Below are 18,486 nucleotides of genomic sequence, written 5' to 3'. Positions count from 1 at the left end.
GTTCCAGCAGAAGTGACAGAAATGAAGAAATTGGAGACAAGTCTAGGGTTCCAGGCCGAGCAACTGGGAGGGTGATCCTGCCGCCTTACGGAGATGCCCAAACACGGGCACCCACGGGAGGGTGGGTGTGGGGCAGCCCTTCCCCGGGCCACAGGGACCCGCACAGAGCCCTTCCCCGATACGATGGGCCTTGCTTCGTAAAATCTGAACCTCCTGGTTCGGGTCAGGATTCTCCTCCAGCTCCCTACTCCATCCCTGGCCCCGAGTGCTTTGTGAATTGTGCAGAACCCACCAGATCGATTCTCCCTTCAATGTCTGAAGAGCAGCAAACCCTCCCACGGCTCTCGTTGTGTGCCTGGCAGGGTCCCAGCCTTGACCTCCGCGAACCCATTCGATCATCACAACATCGCAGAAAGATGGGAACTGTTATCACCTCTATTCATGGATGGGGAAACTGAGGCCCATCGAGGTGAAATCACTTGCCTGGGATCACACAGGAGGCAAGCTGCAAAGGCAGGATTTGACCCCAGGCGGTCAAGTCCAAGGCTCGTGCTTTGAACCACTCTACTGTCTCACGAGGAGCTCACCACTGACGGTAAGAAGCCAAACTGGGCTTGAGGGACTGGGGTTGGGGGAAAGAGTTTCAGCCACCCCTTCCACGTAGTAAGGACGGTTGTCATTTTCTGGGCACCTGCCCCGTGCCTCATGCTGTGCCCATGCTCTCTCTGTTCTGCATATCGGCCGAAGGGGTGGATTCTATGATTGTGCCCATTCTGTAGACAAGGAGACTGAGGTTCAGAGAGAGGAAGCGCCATGTCCAAAGTCACACGGCCAGCCATGAGCACCTGGGGCTCTGGACCCCGAGACCCCCTTCCGTCCCTTTCTGCACCTGTCACCTGCCTCTCGCCTTGGTGGTGAAGGGAGTGCTCAGGGACTTGATGGCCGCATCGATTGCCTCCAGCTGGCTGGCATAGGATAAGGAAGCCAGGGCTGGGGAAGGTTAATTTGGGGACAGCACAACCCTTCGGGTTTGCAGTTTCTGTCTGGTACACCCAACATTTCTGAGGTGAGCTCTGGGCCAGCTGGAGATTCCAAGGCAGGGGACACAGCCAAGTGTGTGAGAGAGGTTCAGGTCCTAGTTGCCTGTGATGACAGAGGACGTGGTGGGTGGGGTTGTCACAGGACCTTGGGTCAGAAGCAGCTCCGAGGAGCCGGTATTCACAAACCTCTGGCCTTGGCAGCTGACTTACCCCTCCAGACCTCAGTTTCCACCTCTGTGAAATGGGTTGATATTGCCTGCACCGGAAGGCTGTTGTTAGGTCTAAAGTTGTGCACCAGGAGGGCTCGCTCCCTCTCCAGCTGCCCACTGCTGCCTTCCAGGACAGAAAGAGCACAGGACCCAGCACATCGTAGGTGCTCGGGGGCCCTGGAGCCTGCTGGACACATGGAGGAAAAGAATGAACTTCTTTGGGACTTACCTTCGCCTGTGGAGTGAGTGCTTCCCGTCTATTTTGCAGGTACACAGACCCTCTCAACCACCTGCTGAGGTGCGAACTAAGATCACCCTCCCTTGACAGGTAAGCAAAGAGAGGGCCAGAGAGGTAATGAGCCGTAACCGAGGTCACAGAGCTAAGAAGTGGTGAAGCAGGGGTTTGAACGTGACTCCCTCTGCCCCCTGAGCATGAGCTCTGCAATCACAAGGCTGAAATGCTAACAGCTTGCATTTTGTTGAGCACTTACTTTGTTACACGTATGAACTAATATTAAACTTGACCTCGAACGTATGAGACAGGTGCTATTTTCTCCCCGGTTCACGCGTGAAGAAAGAGGCTCAGTAACTTACGCAGGGTCACAGGGCTGGGAGTTTGCAAAACCAGCGTTCAGACTCAGGTGGTCTGGCTCCAGAGTCCATGGTCTTGAACCCGAATGCTCTGCTGGAGACAGTGAGCGGGGACTGAATGCCTGGCACACAGTAAGGGCCTCGGGATGCGTTGACCCTTTTCGAAGAGCGTGTGGAGACAAGCCGCACTGAGGTCTCGCTTGAGAATTCGCTCTTCCCTCATTTCCATCCCTTCGTGTTGGGCCCACTTGCCGAGGACAAGCTGCCCGTGGGCCATTTTCCCCCTTCTTCCCCTCCCTCCGGGAAAATTCTGCACGGCACCCACTGGTCACGGGGCTTGTGGCCAGAGGGCTGGCTGCAGCCGTGTTTGGCCAGGTTATCGGGTTTCGTGGTCAGCCACCTTCGCCCCTGACCAGAGCCGTCTTTCCAAAACAGAACATTCAGTCACCGCCTGTCCCTGTGCTCAGCTGTCCTTGTGCCCCTGACCTCGCTTCCTGCCCACCCGCTCGGGGTTTTTCCCAGTATCCTTGTCTCTTACTGACATCTCACGAAGATGACCCGAGCGTAGAAAAAAAAGAGAAACGGGCCAAGAGACACTGAGAGATTCCCAAGACCAGTTAGTATCTGACCGTGAAAGACAGACAGATAATGAGAGAAACAGAACGAGGAGACAGGGACGGAGATGGAGAGACAGGTTGCCCCAGAGAATACCCTGCGTCTCCCTGTGTCCCCGGCCTTGGCCCTCGAGCCACTGAGTCACGACCGTGGCATCTTCTCCCACCTCCCCCTGCCCCCTGAGGCCAGCAGGTCACTGGAGAGACACCTACCCGCCCCTCCCTCACCCCCATTCACAGTCCCTCACCTAACTAACTCCTGCTCATCCCCCTTCCTCCAGGAAGTCCTCCCTGGTTCTGCAGGCCCCCAGTTGCTGTTGTTTGTCTATGGGTGTGTCTGTCTCACCGGAACGTCAGCTCCTTGAGGGCAGGGACTCCGTCTTCCTTGCTCACCCAGCACAGCACCTGACACACTGGCTGAATCAAGTATTAAGCCAGCTTCTCGTGTGTCACCCGCAAGAAGCCTTCCCTGATAGCACTCCTCACTGTCTGCCCTTCATTGTGTGGCTACTTGATTTAGGGTCTGTGTCCCCTCTGGTCCCAAGAAGGCAAGGCCTGTGGCTGCTCTGTTCACCCTTGATTCCCCAGTGCCTGGAACGGTGCTTGGAACTGAGTAGGTATCGGTTGGGTGAATGAATGAGCACATGAGTTAATCTGGAGGTTTCGATGCTTATGTTTTAACCCACTGGAATCCGGCTCAAATTCTCCCCGCGACCATCCACATCAAACCCTGAGCCCTTCCTAAGGCCTGTGAGGTCCCGCGTGATCTGGCCCCTGCCTCCCAAGTCCAGCCTCACCTCTGCCCCTCCCCTCCCCCTGGCACCAGTATCTCTGTTCCCCAGGGCACCGTGCGCGGCTGGACACTCTCAGCCACCCCTTCACCACACCATCAGTCATGTCAGCAGAGTTGGTTTTTTCTGTAAACAAGAGTCCCTAGGAGAATGGGGCACATTCGTACAAACAACCTCAATGTCACCAGTGGACCTTGGTCACTGCGGGACAGTCTCCAAGGTTCGTCCGGCTAGCTGTCCAGGGCCTTGCCCTGAGACAGGGTCTGAGTCCTAGCCTCAGAAGGGCTGCCCGAGGGGCGCCTGGCTGACTCAGTCGGTTGAGCGACCGACTTCGGCTCAGGTCACGATCTCACAGTTTGTGGGTTCGAGCCCCGCGTCGGGCTCGGTGCTGACAGCTCGGAGCCCGGAGCCTGCTTGGGATTCTGTGTCTCCCTTTCTCTCTGCCCCTCCCTCCCTCACGCACACTCTGTCTCTCTCTGTCTCTCTCTCAAAAAGTAAATAAACATTAAAAAAATTTTTAAATGAAAAACGGGGGGGCTGCCCGGGTCTGCGGGGGCCCCTGAGTCTGACCTTCACCTTCTGCAGAAGGGGAGAAAGAAGCCTGCGGGGATCCCAGGGAGCGGGGCTAACTGGCAGACCCCAGCTGATCCTTGAGGCTCAGACCTGGACCCACTTCCCCCCCAGGAAGCTCCCTAGGCCACGTCCTTGCTTCTTGGGGTCCTCCTCACACCCTGAAAGCAGCTTACGTCACAGCCTGTGGAAACTCTCTACTGGACCGTGCCCCTAGTGGACAAGAGAAATAAAGCTTCTGTATCTCGAGATCCCCAAAGCCAAGGTCTGCCATGTGGGAGGCATCAGGAAACGTGTGCAGACGAACAAAACTGTTATTGAACAAGCACTTCCTGTCTAGGCACATATTTACTGCCTCTTCACTAGGATGGGAGCCCAAGGCCCGTCTCCTTTATCTTTGTTCCCCAGGGTCTAACACCGCTTGACACGTAAGAGGCAGCAGGGAACGGGTGTGGAACAAATGAATGAACAAGCCCTTCCTCCCATCCATCAGAGCTGCCTCTTGCACTGGGAGCTCCATGAGGTCAAGGAGCAAATCATATTTCTAGTGCCTCTGAGCCCAGCCTAGGGCTTAGCCCAAGGGAGATGCTCGGTGGGTGTTTGTAGATGGATGGAGGGAGGGAGGGATGGGCTGGTGGGGATTGGATTTACTGATCGATGGAAGAATGGAAGGCTGCACGGGGTGATGAATGGGATAGGTGCATGGAAGTGTGGGTGGGTAGATGGGCGGCAGATAGATAAATGGAGAAATGGAAGATGTGTGGATAGACTAGCGTCCAGGTTGAGAGTGCGGGAAATGGTGCTTTCTACGCCCTGCCCCCTCCACGCACGCACCAAGCCGCCATTTTAGAAGAGCTAAAATGGATCCAAAGAATGACTCAGCTAGAGTTTCCAAGTGAAAGGTATTGAGGAGAAAAAACGGGAGAAGAAGGAACCTCTGAGCCTCTGAAACGTGCAAGCGAATCCCTGTAAGTTGGCCATGCTTTCTTGCACGTTTCCGTTACTTCTCGAAAGCCTGCCGTAGGTAGCGCCCCCGGGTTTGGTCTGGAAGTGGAAAGAAGTTTCCGATGTGGACTCTGATCCTGGGCTGCTCCCAGTGTGGTCAGAGAGTCAGACATACGCCCTTCAGTGGGTCCTCTTGTAAATGGGGTCTACTGACTCCTTTGCTGTGTGACTTCAGGTGACTTACCTGACTTTTCTGAATCCCGGTTTGCTCACCCTGCTTTGTAGGGTTGTGGTGAGCCCGTGATTATGAGTCAGGCCTGGACTACAGTAGGTGACTGGTAAACAGTAAGCCGGGCCTCCGCACGTGATGCTGGCTGAACTTCTCAACTTTCCCATCTCTTCCCGTCAACTCAATGCAGTCGCCCACAGTGAGGGCCACGAACCAGTGAGGGGATCGGACTGAGACGTCCAGTATACTTGGGTTCAAATCCAGCCTCCCCCGCTGCCCAGCTACCTGGTTTCACACGACCCCCTTGCCCTGTCCGAACCTCAGTTCCCACCCCTACCTCTCTGGCCTCCTGGCTGTCGCGCCTGCATCCAGCAAGAGAGGCTGAGAAAATGAGTTTTCTGGCATCTACCTCGGGGAAGCGTGGGCTCCTAAGGTGGGCGCTGTCCCCCCAGATCTGCTCTGAGACACAGAGCAGGGTGGAGGGAGGTCTGGAACTGCAGGCGGGAGATACCTGCCTCTCACCCCATCTGGAGGAGAAGCATCATCCCATCGTCCCCCACTATGGCACCGTCCTACCTACTAATGTGTCCAACGGTTTATACTCTGTGACTTCACTCCCTTATTGTCACTTATTTTCTTGTCTATTCTCCCAGCACTGATAATTGTCAACTCCGTGAGTGGCAGGCCTTTCTCTTGATCACTTCTGTGTCCTCAGGGCCCAGTCGGGCACATAGTTTGTGTCAAATAAATGGTTGAGTAACTAAAGATAGATGATTGGATGGATGGATAGGCGGATGATGGATGGATGATGGATGGATGATGGATGGATGGATGGATGTGTGGAGGGATGGACGGATGCATGTGTGGGTGGACGGGTGGATGGACGGATGGATGGATGGATGGATGGATGATTGGATAGATAGTTTGATGGATGGGTAGATAACGGATGGTGGATGGATGGATGGATGGATGGATAGAACGTAGATGGATAGATGATGGATGGTTGGATGGATGGATAGGCAGATGATGGATGGATGATGGATGGATGGATGGATGTGTGGAGGGATGGACGGATGCATGTGTGGGTGGACGGGTGGATGGACGGATGGATGGATGGATGGATGGATGATTGGATAGATAGTTTGATGGATGGGTAGATAATGGATGGTGGATGGATGGATGGATGGATGGAACGTAGATGGATGGATGATGGATGGATGGATGGATGGATAGGCGGATGATGGATGGATGATGGATGGATGATGGATGGATGGATGGATGTGTAGAGGGATGGATGGATGCATGTGTGGGTGGACGGGTGGATGGACGGATGGATGGATGGATGGATGGATGATTGGATAGTTTGATGGATGGGTAGATAATGGATGGTGGATGGATGGATGGATGGATGGATGGAACGTAGATGGATGGATGATGGATGGTTGGATGGATGGATAGATGACTAGCTGGATGCATTAGAATCAATTGAAGAGCTTAAATGGCTCCCCCACACACACACATGCCCCAGCCCTGCTCCAAAAATAAAAATAAAAGCCAACACTTAATGAGTGCTTACTGTATACCTGGCCCCATGTGCAGCCTATGATGTAGGGCATTTCACTGAACCTCCCGGCCACCCTCTGAGCTAGTCACTAATACTAATCTTTCTTTTTTAGCGGACCAACCTGAGGCTCAGAGAGGCAGCCACTGACCCCAGGTCCCACAGCCAGGAGGAGGAAGAGCCAAGGTTCAAGTCGAGATGTGTTTGGTTCCGGAACCAAGCTTGGCCTCGCCGGGCCAGCGCTCCCCAGGTGATTCTGATAAGCGGCCAGGTGGAGAACCCCTGAGCGGGGCAGTGAGTTCTGGGAAGAGTGTGCTGGCTTTGGGGCCAGCCGACGCCTGCACCGCCTTGCGGCCTGCCTCCTCCTCATCTCGGACACGGAGCGGGTAGCACTCCCTGCCCCGCCCCCCGGGTTTCAGGAGGGGGGAATGAGCTGAGCAGCGTGCCCACCAGAGAGCAAGCTCTGGGGACACGTCCTGCAAACCCCACAGGTACCAGCAGCGGCCACGCTGTTAGTCCCTGGACTGAGGGCCGGGGGCCACCCTGCTCCTTCTCCCAGCTCCCGGGGGGAGAGACAAGTCCCCGGCTTCCTAGCACAGAGCTTGAGATGCGCTGCGGAAGACCCCTCGGGGACAGTCGGAGGCCACAGCGTGCGGGTGCAGAGCAGGGGTGCTGTGGCAAAGTCCTGCCTAGACACCCGTCCCGCACAAACACGCGTGTCCACAGGTATGCGACACAGCTGACCCCTGCCGTGCAGCTCACGACAGCGACAGCCAGGAAACAAGCCTGATAACGGTAACAGCTGATGTGTGTTTACAGCAGGATTTCTCAACTCAGAACTATTGACACTGGGACCGGATCACTCTTTGCAGCGGGAGTCTGACCCGCGCATTGTAGACTGTTAGCATCCCTGGGATCGGTAGCACAGCCCCCGTCCCCCGGTTGCCACGTGTCCCCTGGGGGGCGAAACCCCTCCCCTGGCTGAGAAGCTGGGCTCCACAGCTTGCTCTGTGCAGGGCCCTGGTGCACACACTTCAGGGAAGCGACCTCCTCCTGCAGCCCCTCCCAGCTGGAGACGGTTCCACTGTGCAGAGGTGAGATTCGCGGTCTGGCCAAGGTCGGGGCGCGGACACTCCAGGAGCGCTGTGATCTGAACCTGTGACACGTCCCAGGCCCCTCTCTTCCGAGCCAATTTTTGCGGGTTCCTTGGGCGTTTCCCCGGTCCCAAGCATGTTGTCTGGGACTGGATGTCGTCTCATTTCTGCTTTTCCCATCTGGCTGCCTTGGCACGTTCGAGAACAGACTTGCGGGGCACGAATACTGGCTCGAGCAGATTCTGTGACGTGCGCAGCATTGTTTCTTTTAGGAAGTTAAATGTGCTCAATTATCAACGACCTGGAAAATGCAGAATACAAAGAAAAAAATAAAATGTCCCACCGGACTTCCCACAGAGGCCCACCTTTCAGCAGCTTCTTCCCCTGAGGAGCTCCCTCTGTTTTGAAGTTTTGTCACAAAGTTGCAGTCTCACGATCTATACAACTGCAAATCCTGCATTCCCCAAACTACGAAGCTGGTTTTTTTTTCGTGTTGTTACAAAATCCTCTTGGACGTTGTTTGTAATTGTTGCCGATGGTGGCAGAGACCCCAGTTTCTCCTCCATTCCCCTGACCTCTCCCTCTTCTTTCATAATAGAAATCTCAAGTTTTAGCTGGGCACGTGGCCACCCAGAAGAAAAAAAAAAAAAAACTACGTTTCCCAGCTGTGTCCATGTGACTCAGTTCTGGCCAATGAGACATAAGTAACTTCTAAGTAGTGTCCTCAGGGCGAGGGTGCCTGCTCTTCTTCCTATCCTCCTTGCTGCCTGGAATGCAGATGTGATGGCCAGCATCTGAGTGGCCATCTTGGGCCATGGTGGCGCAACAAGAGAAAAGACACGCGAATCCCTGACGAATTTATGACGACACCCTACCAGCCCTGGACTGCCGCCTCCACACTTCTCTTACATAAGGGAGAAACAAACTTCTGTTTCATCTAAGCCCCTGGCATCTTGGGCTTTTAGCCGCTCAAAGAGGAACCTAATCCTGAGTATTGCACTAATATTTTGCTGGAGGAATTGTCTCTAATTCTTTTAGGAATTACCACCTAATTAGCTCAACCGTTCCCTGGTCATTGAGCATTTAGGTAGTTTCTGACTTCCTGCTACTCATAGCCATTATCCCAGGTGGGCCCCAAGTCAGGACGGCAGGCTACGCAGCCAGGTACGAGCTGCCCAAGGAGCCTGCTTTGTTGCTGAGGACCCTCCCACTGCATCTGCTAGATGCACAGTGCGTTCTCCTCCACACCTCCCCTCCTGTCCTTCTCTTCTGTTTTTAATGTTCATTTATTTATTTATGAGAGAAAGAGAGGGAGAGTATGAGCGGGGGGAGGGGCAGAGGAAGAGAGGGGGACAGAGGATCCAAAGCAGGCTCTGCACGGACAGCAGAGAGCCTGACACGGGGCTCGAACTCGGGAACCGTGACATCATGACCTGAGCTGAAGTCAGACGCTTAACTATACCTGAGCCACCGAGGCGCCCCCCCCCGCCCATCTCTTCTAACGGCACATCTCAAGGAGGCCTGTCTCACTGGTGAAGCCCAAACCCCACGCCTGCCCCAAGTTGCAAGGGAGGCTGGGAAAGTGAGTTTTCTGGCATCTCCCTCCGGGAGTGTGGCCACTAGGGAAGGAGTTTCCCTGAAGCGGGTACGCAAGGTGAGGCGTGGCCAGAAAGCAGGGCGAAGCTGAGCTCACTAGGCAAAGACCCGCCAGGCTGGGGAGGAGTACGGAAAGCCTTCTGCCATCACTTTTCATTTCTCCTCCTCTTATCCCGAAAGGACAGTAGGCAGAACTAAAGAGGACCACTGGTGTCACCCTGGCAGTTTACCCAGCTCTGCAAGGGATGCGGCAGAGCCGGGGGCCCACGTCTATCAGAACGCAAGCCTGGTTCTCGCCCCTCGGCCCGCTACCCACAAGTCCACCTGGATGTCATTACCTGATGTGAGTACGTCGCCCAGACCAGTGAGCACATCCCTCAAGAGGAGGGCCCGTCTGCCTTACCCAGTGTAGTACTCCCAGCACCCAGACAGGCCCTGGCACACACTAGGTGCTCAAGAGATAAATCTTGAATGAACGAATGAATGATGGCCATCAATCTTCAGCCTCGGAAGGAAGCTTGGAATCCTGAAATTAACATTTACTGATGCAGCCAGTATTTCCTGAGCACCTACAAGGCTCGTGCCCTGTTTGAGGTCCTGGGGATACTGTAGGAGAGAAGGAAAACTAAGTTCCTTCCCTCAAAGTGGGGGAGATGAACAGTGAATAAGAAAACCCCAAAATACTGATATAACTTAATAGGATAGGATAGGATACCAGATACTGATAAATGTTTTATGAAGAAGCGTAAAACTGGATAAGAGATGCTAATTTAGAAAAAAATGGTTACACAAGTACTCTCTGAGAGGGTGACACTTGATCAGAGGCCTGAAGTAGGGAAGCTGAGTAAATATCTGTGGGAAGCAAGGGAACACCCAGTGCAAAGGCCCTGAGGTACGAACGAGCGAGGTGTGTGCTCTTTGCAACGAGACAGCCAGGGAGGCAAGGGTTACACCATTTCCCAACTTCAACAAATCCACAGAGCCCTTAACGGTCGGAAACAGTGGGGTGGGGGTGGGATGAGTTCTTGACTCCTAAGCCTCTCTGGAAAAACATGATGTCGGGGGCAGACAGTAAATCTTGACTTGTCCCAGAAAACAATGGGCCCACAAAACCAGTGAAGTGTCAGGCTGAAAGTAAATGGCCAAAGGGCTGGGGCACAGGAGGATCATATGGGATTTGTTAACAAATCTGCTTTTGAAAAAGAATTTCCCAGTTAGGGGCAGAAGCTTCTGGCCAGCATCAAAAAGACGTTTATTGTGGTGTCTCCATGTAGACATGAAAAATGGAGATTTGCTGTCTAGCTGGAGATGTGGGAAGATGTACCCGGTAGGTTAAGTAAGATAAATAAGTAAGTAAGTAAGTAAGTGAGTAAGTGAGTAAATAGGTCACGGGGTAGTGTCATATATTGTACAATCCCTTTTGTAAACTCATTCATTCACTCATTTGGAAATTGTCCACTGCAGGCCTACTGTGTGCCAGCACTCTGCTGGGTGTGGGGGACCCAGGCATGGCCGTCCCTGTCTCCTGGAACTCACGACACAGGGGGGAAGGCAGAGGGTCATCAGATCAGTACACAAATACATCATCAGCAACGTGGGTCAGCGCTAAGAAGAAAAGATGCCTGGTGCCCAGACGTCAAGGGACAGAAGAAGCCTGCGAGGGTAGACTCCAGAATGTCGAAGGGGTCGTAAGGTTTCAGGTAATTCTCTTTCCTCATGTTCCCTTTCCTTTTGATGGTCTGTATGTTCTCGGTTTTTGGTACCGTCATGCTTTGCAACTGAGTAAATTAAAGCACACAAACAAAACCCAGATGAAGAGAGGGGTTAGGAATCACGGGTCTAAAGGTGACTCGACACCAGGAGAGGAAGGAAGGACACACAAGAAACTGCCCACTGTGTTTGCTCCCGCAAAGGGGACCCGGGGGCTGAGGTGGGAAAGAGCCTCTCCCCTCGCTGGACACCCTTTGAACCTTTTGAATGTGCGTGTATGTTTTTTGAAAATGATAATAAAATAAGCCAAGATCTTTTGAAATAAAACTGCAAGTCGGGTTCTATTTTCATGAAAAGTGAAAAAGCAGGCCAGAGCAGGATCTCAATATAAAAACATTAACTGAGCTGAATTTCCACGAAAATCTTAGAGCGGTTCTCTTTGGGCGACCTTGGTTTTTTTGTTTTGTTTGCCTTGTTTTGTTTTTTCTCGGTACTTTTCTGTGTTTCCTAGATTTAAAATTAGAAGAATAAAGGAGACAAGAGAAAAGGTGACTGTTCTCTGTAAACATGGTTTTGCTTCATCCCCGCCGTTGCTGTCTAAGGCGTGTATGTTTATCATGCCCATTTGATAGATGAGAACACTGAGGTTCAACAGGTAAAGCCAGTGGCCCAAGGTCACACAGCTGGATCTGGGCGAGGCTGGTCTAACCCCGAAGTCTGTTTTTAAACCAGGGTGCTCAGATGCCCTTCAAAATGTCCTTCAAGGAAATGGCATTGCTTTGAAAATCCGAGGGGGGAAAACCAAACAAACCAGACAAGAAATATTACATTTTTTAAGCCACTTATTCAAGCTCTGATGGGGCCTGAGACCAACTCGGCAGGGGCACTGTTTACATTTCAGGCGGGGCACTCCTTCATCGTGCCTGGCTGTACCCCCATGACAAGTCCCTGCCCCTAAAACCCCAGCTGTGTCACCCACATCTGTCACCCGGAACGCCCCTCACACCTCTCCAAACCTCCCCGGGTTGACGAATGCTCGCTGGGACTGAGCAGGTGGGGTCTGGGTGAAGGAGGGGGATGTGAGAGGCCGCAGCCCCCCAGGCCCTCGGGCCAGGTGGCCACCAAGCGCCATCCGCTCTTGGGCCAGCTGAGGCCAGGCCGGGAGGACTGCAGCCCGGAGCTGGGAGCCGGGCGGGCAGCCACCGCAGTGGGGACCGGGAAGGCGTGCACTCCCTCCGCCTGCCCGGCAGCGGCCCGTGGCCGCCCGCCAGGCCCTGCCTGACGTCAGGCTCTGACCAGGGACATAATGTGCTGGCTGCAGGGAGACAGGGCCGCGAGGCGGGGCGGTCGGAGAGAGGCAGGCCAGGCGGGGAGAGAAGAGGAGAGAGAGAAACACAGTGAGAGAGCGAGGGGAGAAGCAGAGATGAGAAATACAGAAACAGAGAGAAGGAAACACACACGCAGAGACAGAGACAGAGAGACAAAGAGGGAACGACGGGGAAGGGGGCGGCGGGGCAGTGGGCAGGGCCGTGAGGTTAGCGTGGGAGACTCCAGACCCGGTGACTCAAGCCCTTGGAGCCTCTGGCTCCTTACCTGGGCAATGGGAGCCTTACTGGCTTGTGGAGGGGGCAGAACGCCCTCCCCGATGGGGGTGGGGGGAGCCAATCCGCATAAAGTGTTTGGGCAGAGCCCTGAGCGTAGTAAGTGCACAAGAAAGTGGGGGTGACGGGAGAGGGGGGTGGGGCAGGGAAGGAGAGATGCTGGAGGGAGGGAAGCGACCCCGTGAGAAACAGCCCTCCTTCCACAGGGACCCCTTTCCTGCGGCCGCCGAGCACCTCTCTTCCCACCCCCTTCATGACTCGGGCAGCCGGCCACCAGCACAGACCTTGGCCTGGCCTTGCCTGTCTCGGGGCCCAGCCCCCTGTTTATGGGCTCAAGAAGGCCATGATCCCAGGGCCATCACGTCACCAAAGCCAAACAAGGCCAGGCCTGGTCACTGCGGGCCTTCCAGCCTCATCACCCCCTTTCCCAGCTTAATTATTAAATGGCCCAGCAGGGCTGAGGGGCTGAACCAGCTAGCCTCCTGGGTGTGGGCAGCTGTGCCTCTGTGTGCCCGTCAGTCAGGGGCACACACTCTGGAGACCCCAGGAGGAACTTGCAAAGTGCCTTTTCTCTACTCCCACTTTTTCCAAGAGCCTTCATTTTCCTCACCCCTCACCCTATTTGTCAGAGTTCCCGTTTATTGAGCACTTACTGTCTGCCGGGCATGGTCTTTAACCCTCCTGAGAGCCCCAAGAAAGGGAGTGCTATTATTATCCCATTTTTCAGATGAAGAAACTGGGCTCAGGGGTTGCAGTTCCTTGCCCAAGGCCACCTGCTAAGGAGTGGCGGAGCCAGGATTCCAGCTTGGCCACCCTCTTAACCAGACAGCAGCAGCTCCCGTGCCCCGAGCAGCTGCTGAGCGCCAGGCCCTGTGCCAGGCTCTGTGCCCACGTCACCTCTCAACCCCCAGGAGGGCCCTAGGAGGCAGCCGAGGACGATCTTGGCCCCCAGGAGACGTTAGGCTCTATCTGGGGACATTTGGGGCTGTCACGACTGGGGGGATGCTGCTGGCCTTGGGTGGGATGGAACCCACGGATGCTGCTTAACTCCAACAGCACAGAATTATCTGGTCCCAAGTGTCCCTAGCACCGAGGTCCCCACCACAAGGTGAGCCCTGTTGTGCTCTCCATTTTACAGATGGAGAAACTGAGGCACAGAGAGAAAGCGCCTCTTGCCCAGGTGGCCCCCTCCGTGCTCCCGCTCTCCATCAGAAGAAGCCACTGCTGCTCCTGGTGGCTCCTGTCCTCAGGAGAGCCCTGGCTCTCTTCTGGGCCCACATGAGTCCTTGCTTGCCTAGTATAGATGATGCCTCACCAACTTTTGACATCTGAAGGCAGTGTCTTAATCATCGACTAGGAAGATAAATCAAACCAAAAAGTCACTGGGAAGGTCAGAATGCCTTTAAGTGAACGTGTATTTTATTGACAGCAGCGTTGAGGGACATTTGAAATTGGCAACCCACGGATTCATGAAGCAAGTCTTTTCTGAGCACCTACCGTGTACCAGACCCCGTCCTTGGTGCCGAGGTCCAGCAGAGGAGCACGAGCCCCTCCTGGGTCGTCAGGAGCTAACACTCTAGTGGGGGAAAGTGGACCATAAACAAGAAAGAAGACCAGGGTCATTTCAGACGGTGGCAAATGTGGCTGTGAGGAGGCGGAAGGGCTGTTACAGAGAGGTGTCCGAGAGGGGCTTTCTGAGGAGGTGAAGCCTGAAGGGTGACAAGGAACCAGCCTTGGGAAGAGGCAGAGTGAAAAAGGTTCTAGGTAGAGGGAACAGTGTGTGCAAAGGCCCTGAGGCAGGCGTTTGCATGGACCGTTGAGGCACAGCAGGGAGGCCTGTGGCTGGAGCCAGGTGAGGGCACAGGAGAGGAAAAGGAAACGAGGTAGAGGATGTGTCAGGGCTTTGCATGTACTTGGGGGGCGGGGGGGGGTGTGTCAAGGGGGTCAAGGGACACAGGTTAGGTTCTAACAGGATCCCTTTAGAGGCAGTGGTCAGCTGAATGATGTCCCCCAAAGCTGCCCACATCTTAATCCCCCAAACGTATGAATGTTAACTTTCTCAGGCAAAAAGGAATTTCACAGCTGTGACTTAGTTACAGAGCTTGAGGTGGGAGATTGCCCTGGATTATCTGAGCGTGCTCAGTAGAATCATGGAGTCCTTGTAAGATGGAAGCTGGCGGTGGGGGGGGGGGGGGGGCAGGAGGGGGCGGTGAGGGGGCGGCGCCCGAGTGGCTCAGTTGGTTAAATGTCTGACTTCCAGCTTCAGCACAGGTCCTGATCTCCCAGTTCATGAGTTCGAGCCCCGCGTCAGGCTCTGTGCCGACAGCTAGAGCCTGGAGCCTGCTTGGGATTCTGTGTCTCCTCCTCTCTCTGCCCCTCCGCTACTTGTGCGTTCACTCTCTCTCTCTCAAAAATAAATAAATACACATTTTTTTTTTAAATGGAGGCTGAGGGAGGGAGGTTTGACTACAGAAGAGGAGAAGGCGGGGAGAAGAGAGAGAGAGTGACAGAAACAGACTGGAGGGACACACTTAGCAGACCTAAGGAAGGGGCCACAAGCCACGGAATGCAGGTGATCACGGGAAGCTGTGAGAGGCAAGGAAACATCATCTCCTGGAAGCTTCCAGCAGGAACCGGCCCTGCCAGCACCTTGACTTTAACCCATCAAGACGGATTTCAGACTTCTGACCTCCAGAACTGTGAGAGAATACATGTGTGTGGTTTTAAGCCTCGAAGCTTGTCATAATTTGTTACGGTGGCCAGAGGAAATGAATGCGGGTGCTGTGTCGGGGACAGCCCCGGGAGGGTGAGGCCAGAGCAGGGGGCCTGACCTGGAGGCTACTGCAATAGTCCAGGCAGGAAATGAGCAGGGACCCAAGGAAGGGGCGGGATCCAAGGGAGACTTCAGGAGCCAGAACGGGCAGCTTTGCTGATGGACTGGACACTTAGCGGGCAGGAAGGAGAGAGCCAGGGTCTCTGGCTCCCTCAGTCATCCCCTGGCCGGGGCCCAGGATGGAGAGCTGGCCCCGCGTGGCTCCTGCTCTCAGGGAAGATTCAGCTGCACGAGGCCCAGGAATAGTTACAAGGTGATGGGAGGGACCGGGCTCAGCTGCCCCAGGACCTTTCATCTTACACCCTTCAGGCCTCTGCCCCGGTGTCCCGGCTTCAGAGAGGCCTCCCTGACCACCCTGTCTCAGAGAGCCCCTCCTGCTCTCTCTCCCTCCCCCTGCTTTAGTTTGCTCTGTGTATCTTCCTGTCACTCTGGGTGCTACCTGTCTGTTTCTTTGCTGGCTGGCTTCCGTGCTCCGTGGTCGGCCCATGAGAAGGACTCCATCCAACTTCTCCAGCACCGACACGAGTGTGTGCAGTGAATGAACGAATCCCCATTTTCCAAGGGGGACACTAAGGAAAGCTATAGCAAAGGAAGCGACACTCTCAGGGTCACGCGGTTGCTAAGTGTGGAGTCAGGATCTGAACCAGGACGCAAATTCCAAAGTTTGCGTAAGTAGCCTGCCTCCCAACCCCAGTGAGGCCGCCTGCAGTCCGGGAATTTCCACTCTGTGGGTATAGTGCTGGTTCCCTCCTGAGGTTTCAGACGTCTTTAGTACAGCACCTCGGGGCACCCGACCTGGCCCGGGGTGTTAGTAGGTAGGGAAACTGAGGCTCAGAGAGGCTGAGGTCTTCCCCGAGGTACACAGCTTGCGAGTGGCAGAGCTGGGATTCAGCGCCCACCAGTCCCTCAGTTGGGATCCTCTCTCACATTTCCAGGGTGCTCTGGCCCCTGAGAAATAAGGCAGAGCAGGTACAGCCCCTGCCGCCCATTGTCCAGGCCAAGCCTGGAAGAAGCCTGGCAAAATACCTCAAGTTGGGAGCTTCTAGAAATGAGGGTTGGGGGATAGGACCTGGGGCCCTGCAGGCAAACCCCAGCTCTGCCTCTCCTCTGCTGTGTGGCCTCAGGGAAGGGGCCTCCCCTCTCTGGCCCAGGGTTCCTCCTGTAACTCCAGCTGAAACCCTGGACAGGGGCCTGGGTGGCTCAGTCGGTTCAGCGTCCAACTCTTGGTTTCGGCTCAGGTCGCGATCTCACGGTTCGTGAGTTCGAGCCCCACGTCCGGCTCTGTGCTGATGGTGTGGAGCCTGCTTCGAACCCTCTGTCTCCCTCTCTCTCTGCCCCTCCCCCACTCGCACTGCCTGTGTCCCTCTCAAAATAAATAAATACACTTAAAAAAAACAACCCTCTGGACAAAGTAGACAAAGACATATCGAGCACATTTTAAGATAAAAAGACGCAGCATGTACTCTAGCTGACGTTTTGCAGTAGAGCATGCTGTTAGGACATACAAATATAGTCAAAATAACATATAATAAATTGAATTTTAAAAATCAACAATAAACAAAAGAGTTTATTTTTCTCTCGTGTGAATGAAGTCCAGATGTAGGCAGTTCAGGGCTGGTTTGAAGACTCCACAAAGCTGTCCCAGGCTCCTTCCTGGTCACAACTCTGCCGTCCTTAGGGTGTGACCCTCCTCATGATCCAAGGTGGAGGCCACAGCGCCAGCCTTCTCGTCTGCCTTCCAGGGGGCAGGATGGAGAAGGAAAGATGATGAGCAAAGGGTGGGCCACAGCTAAATCCCTAGGAAGGATTCCAGAAACTGCCAAGCACACTCCTATTACGACCCATTGACTGGAACTCAAGTGTATGGCTGCCCCTAGCTTCTAGGGAAGCTGGGGAAAGCTGTCTGTATTCTGCATGGCCATGAACTCAGCTCAAGGTTGATCAAACATTTGTAAATAAACAAGATAATTTTAGACAGCGATACATGCCGTGAAGGAACACAGCAGGGCAAGCTGAGGGAGAACGGGTATGGGAAGGGTCTGTCCCGGGCCACAGGGCTGGGACCCGAAGGACAGGAAGGCCTGGGGGAGAGCATTCCAGGCACCCGGAACAGAAAGTGTGTGCCCTGAGGCAGGAACAAGCCCGGTGTGGTGAAGAAACGGGAGGCCAGCGGAGCTAGGGTGGGGGTGCGGGTACGGCCTGGAGCAGCGGAGCTCAGCTGGGCTGGACCCCGGGGGAAGCTGTGAGGCCCAGCGTGGCATCTGGGACTTTTTTTCCAACTACAGTGGGGAGACACTGGAGGGCTGAGGCTGAGAAAGGAGACCTGATACGATATCCCTTTGAGAGGAAGCTGAGCTCCCGAGGCCTGTGATATTCACCTGGAACCCTTCTGAGAGCTTATCATTCAGTCATTCAGTCATTCAGTGAACGGGCTGTGGTGGCCGAAATGGCCCTCCCAGTCTCCGCTCTCAGGAGAAGGGCAGACAGATCCAGAAACAGAGCACGTCAGACCCAGCCCACAGATGGCACTGAGCGCTCTGAGGGAAAGATGAACAGGACCACAGGAGGGCCTACCTTTGCTGGAAGAACAGAGAAGGAGGTGATCCTTGAGCCGAAATTTGAACCAGCCGGAAGCGTTACCTTGGTGAAGCCTGGAGAAAGGGAGAGAACATTCCAGGTGGAGGGAACAGCCTGTGCACAGTCCTGGAGAGGCAGGAAGAGAATTGCGTGTTCGAGAAATTCACCGGTCTCTGGCCTGGCAAGAGGGAGGTGGGTGGGAGAGGTCAGCAGAGGTCAGATCTCAGAAAGCCAGGAGGAGGGCTCCAGGCTCGCATGTGCTGGGCAGGATGATTTATTAAGCGCTCTGACCCCAAATCCCTGGGATGGGCCTGTGGTCGGATCCAAGACAAGCAGGGGCCTTGCTGTCCTTGGAGGCTGTTTACAGGCTCGCTGATGACACAGGCTGCTCCCCTCCTGTGGCTTGCAAGTCACTGGGCACTAGAGGCAGGTCTGTTCCCTTGCTCTCAGCCCTGACAGTGCCTCTGACTCAGCCTCCTGCCACAGCCACCCCTCCCATCACCGCCGAGGCCACGATCTCACCCT

At 54.7% G+C, this 18,486-nt stretch overlaps 2 long non-coding RNA genes across 3 annotated transcripts; one reads left to right on the top strand and one right to left on the bottom strand.

Moving 5' to 3' along the window:
* Nucleotides 1-421: 421 nt before the first annotated feature.
* Nucleotides 422-2,072, bottom strand: LOC109272289 (uncharacterized). The gene is made up of 3 exons (XR_002082391.2): nucleotides 1,844-2,072; nucleotides 1,251-1,436; nucleotides 422-1,143 (listed from the first exon to the last, which is right to left on the bottom strand). It is a non-coding gene; the product is annotated as an uncharacterized LOC109272289 (long non-coding RNA).
* Nucleotides 487-14,465, top strand: LOC109272286 (uncharacterized). Of its 2 annotated transcripts, XR_008417698.1 has the most exons (5): nucleotides 487-595; nucleotides 1,518-1,577; nucleotides 6,666-9,583; nucleotides 10,705-10,940; nucleotides 13,981-14,465. It is a non-coding gene; the product is annotated as an uncharacterized LOC109272286 (long non-coding RNA). The 2 variants fall into 2 exon arrangements; XR_008417699.1 differs by lacking the exons at nucleotides 487-595; nucleotides 1,518-1,577 and adding an exon at nucleotides 2,935-3,067.
* The last annotated feature ends 4,021 nt before the right edge of the window (nucleotides 14,466-18,486 follow it).

The sequence above is a fragment of the Panthera pardus genome, unplaced genomic scaffold (genome assembly GCF_024362965.1).
Source record: "Panthera pardus isolate Hobbes unplaced genomic scaffold, ASM2436296v1 HiC_scaffold_25, whole genome shotgun sequence".
In the NCBI taxonomy this organism is placed as follows: Eukaryota; Metazoa; Chordata; class Mammalia; order Carnivora; family Felidae; genus Panthera; species Panthera pardus.
The sequence above is the reverse complement of the archived record's forward strand: the minus strand, read 5'-3'. Positions and strand labels throughout refer to the sequence as shown.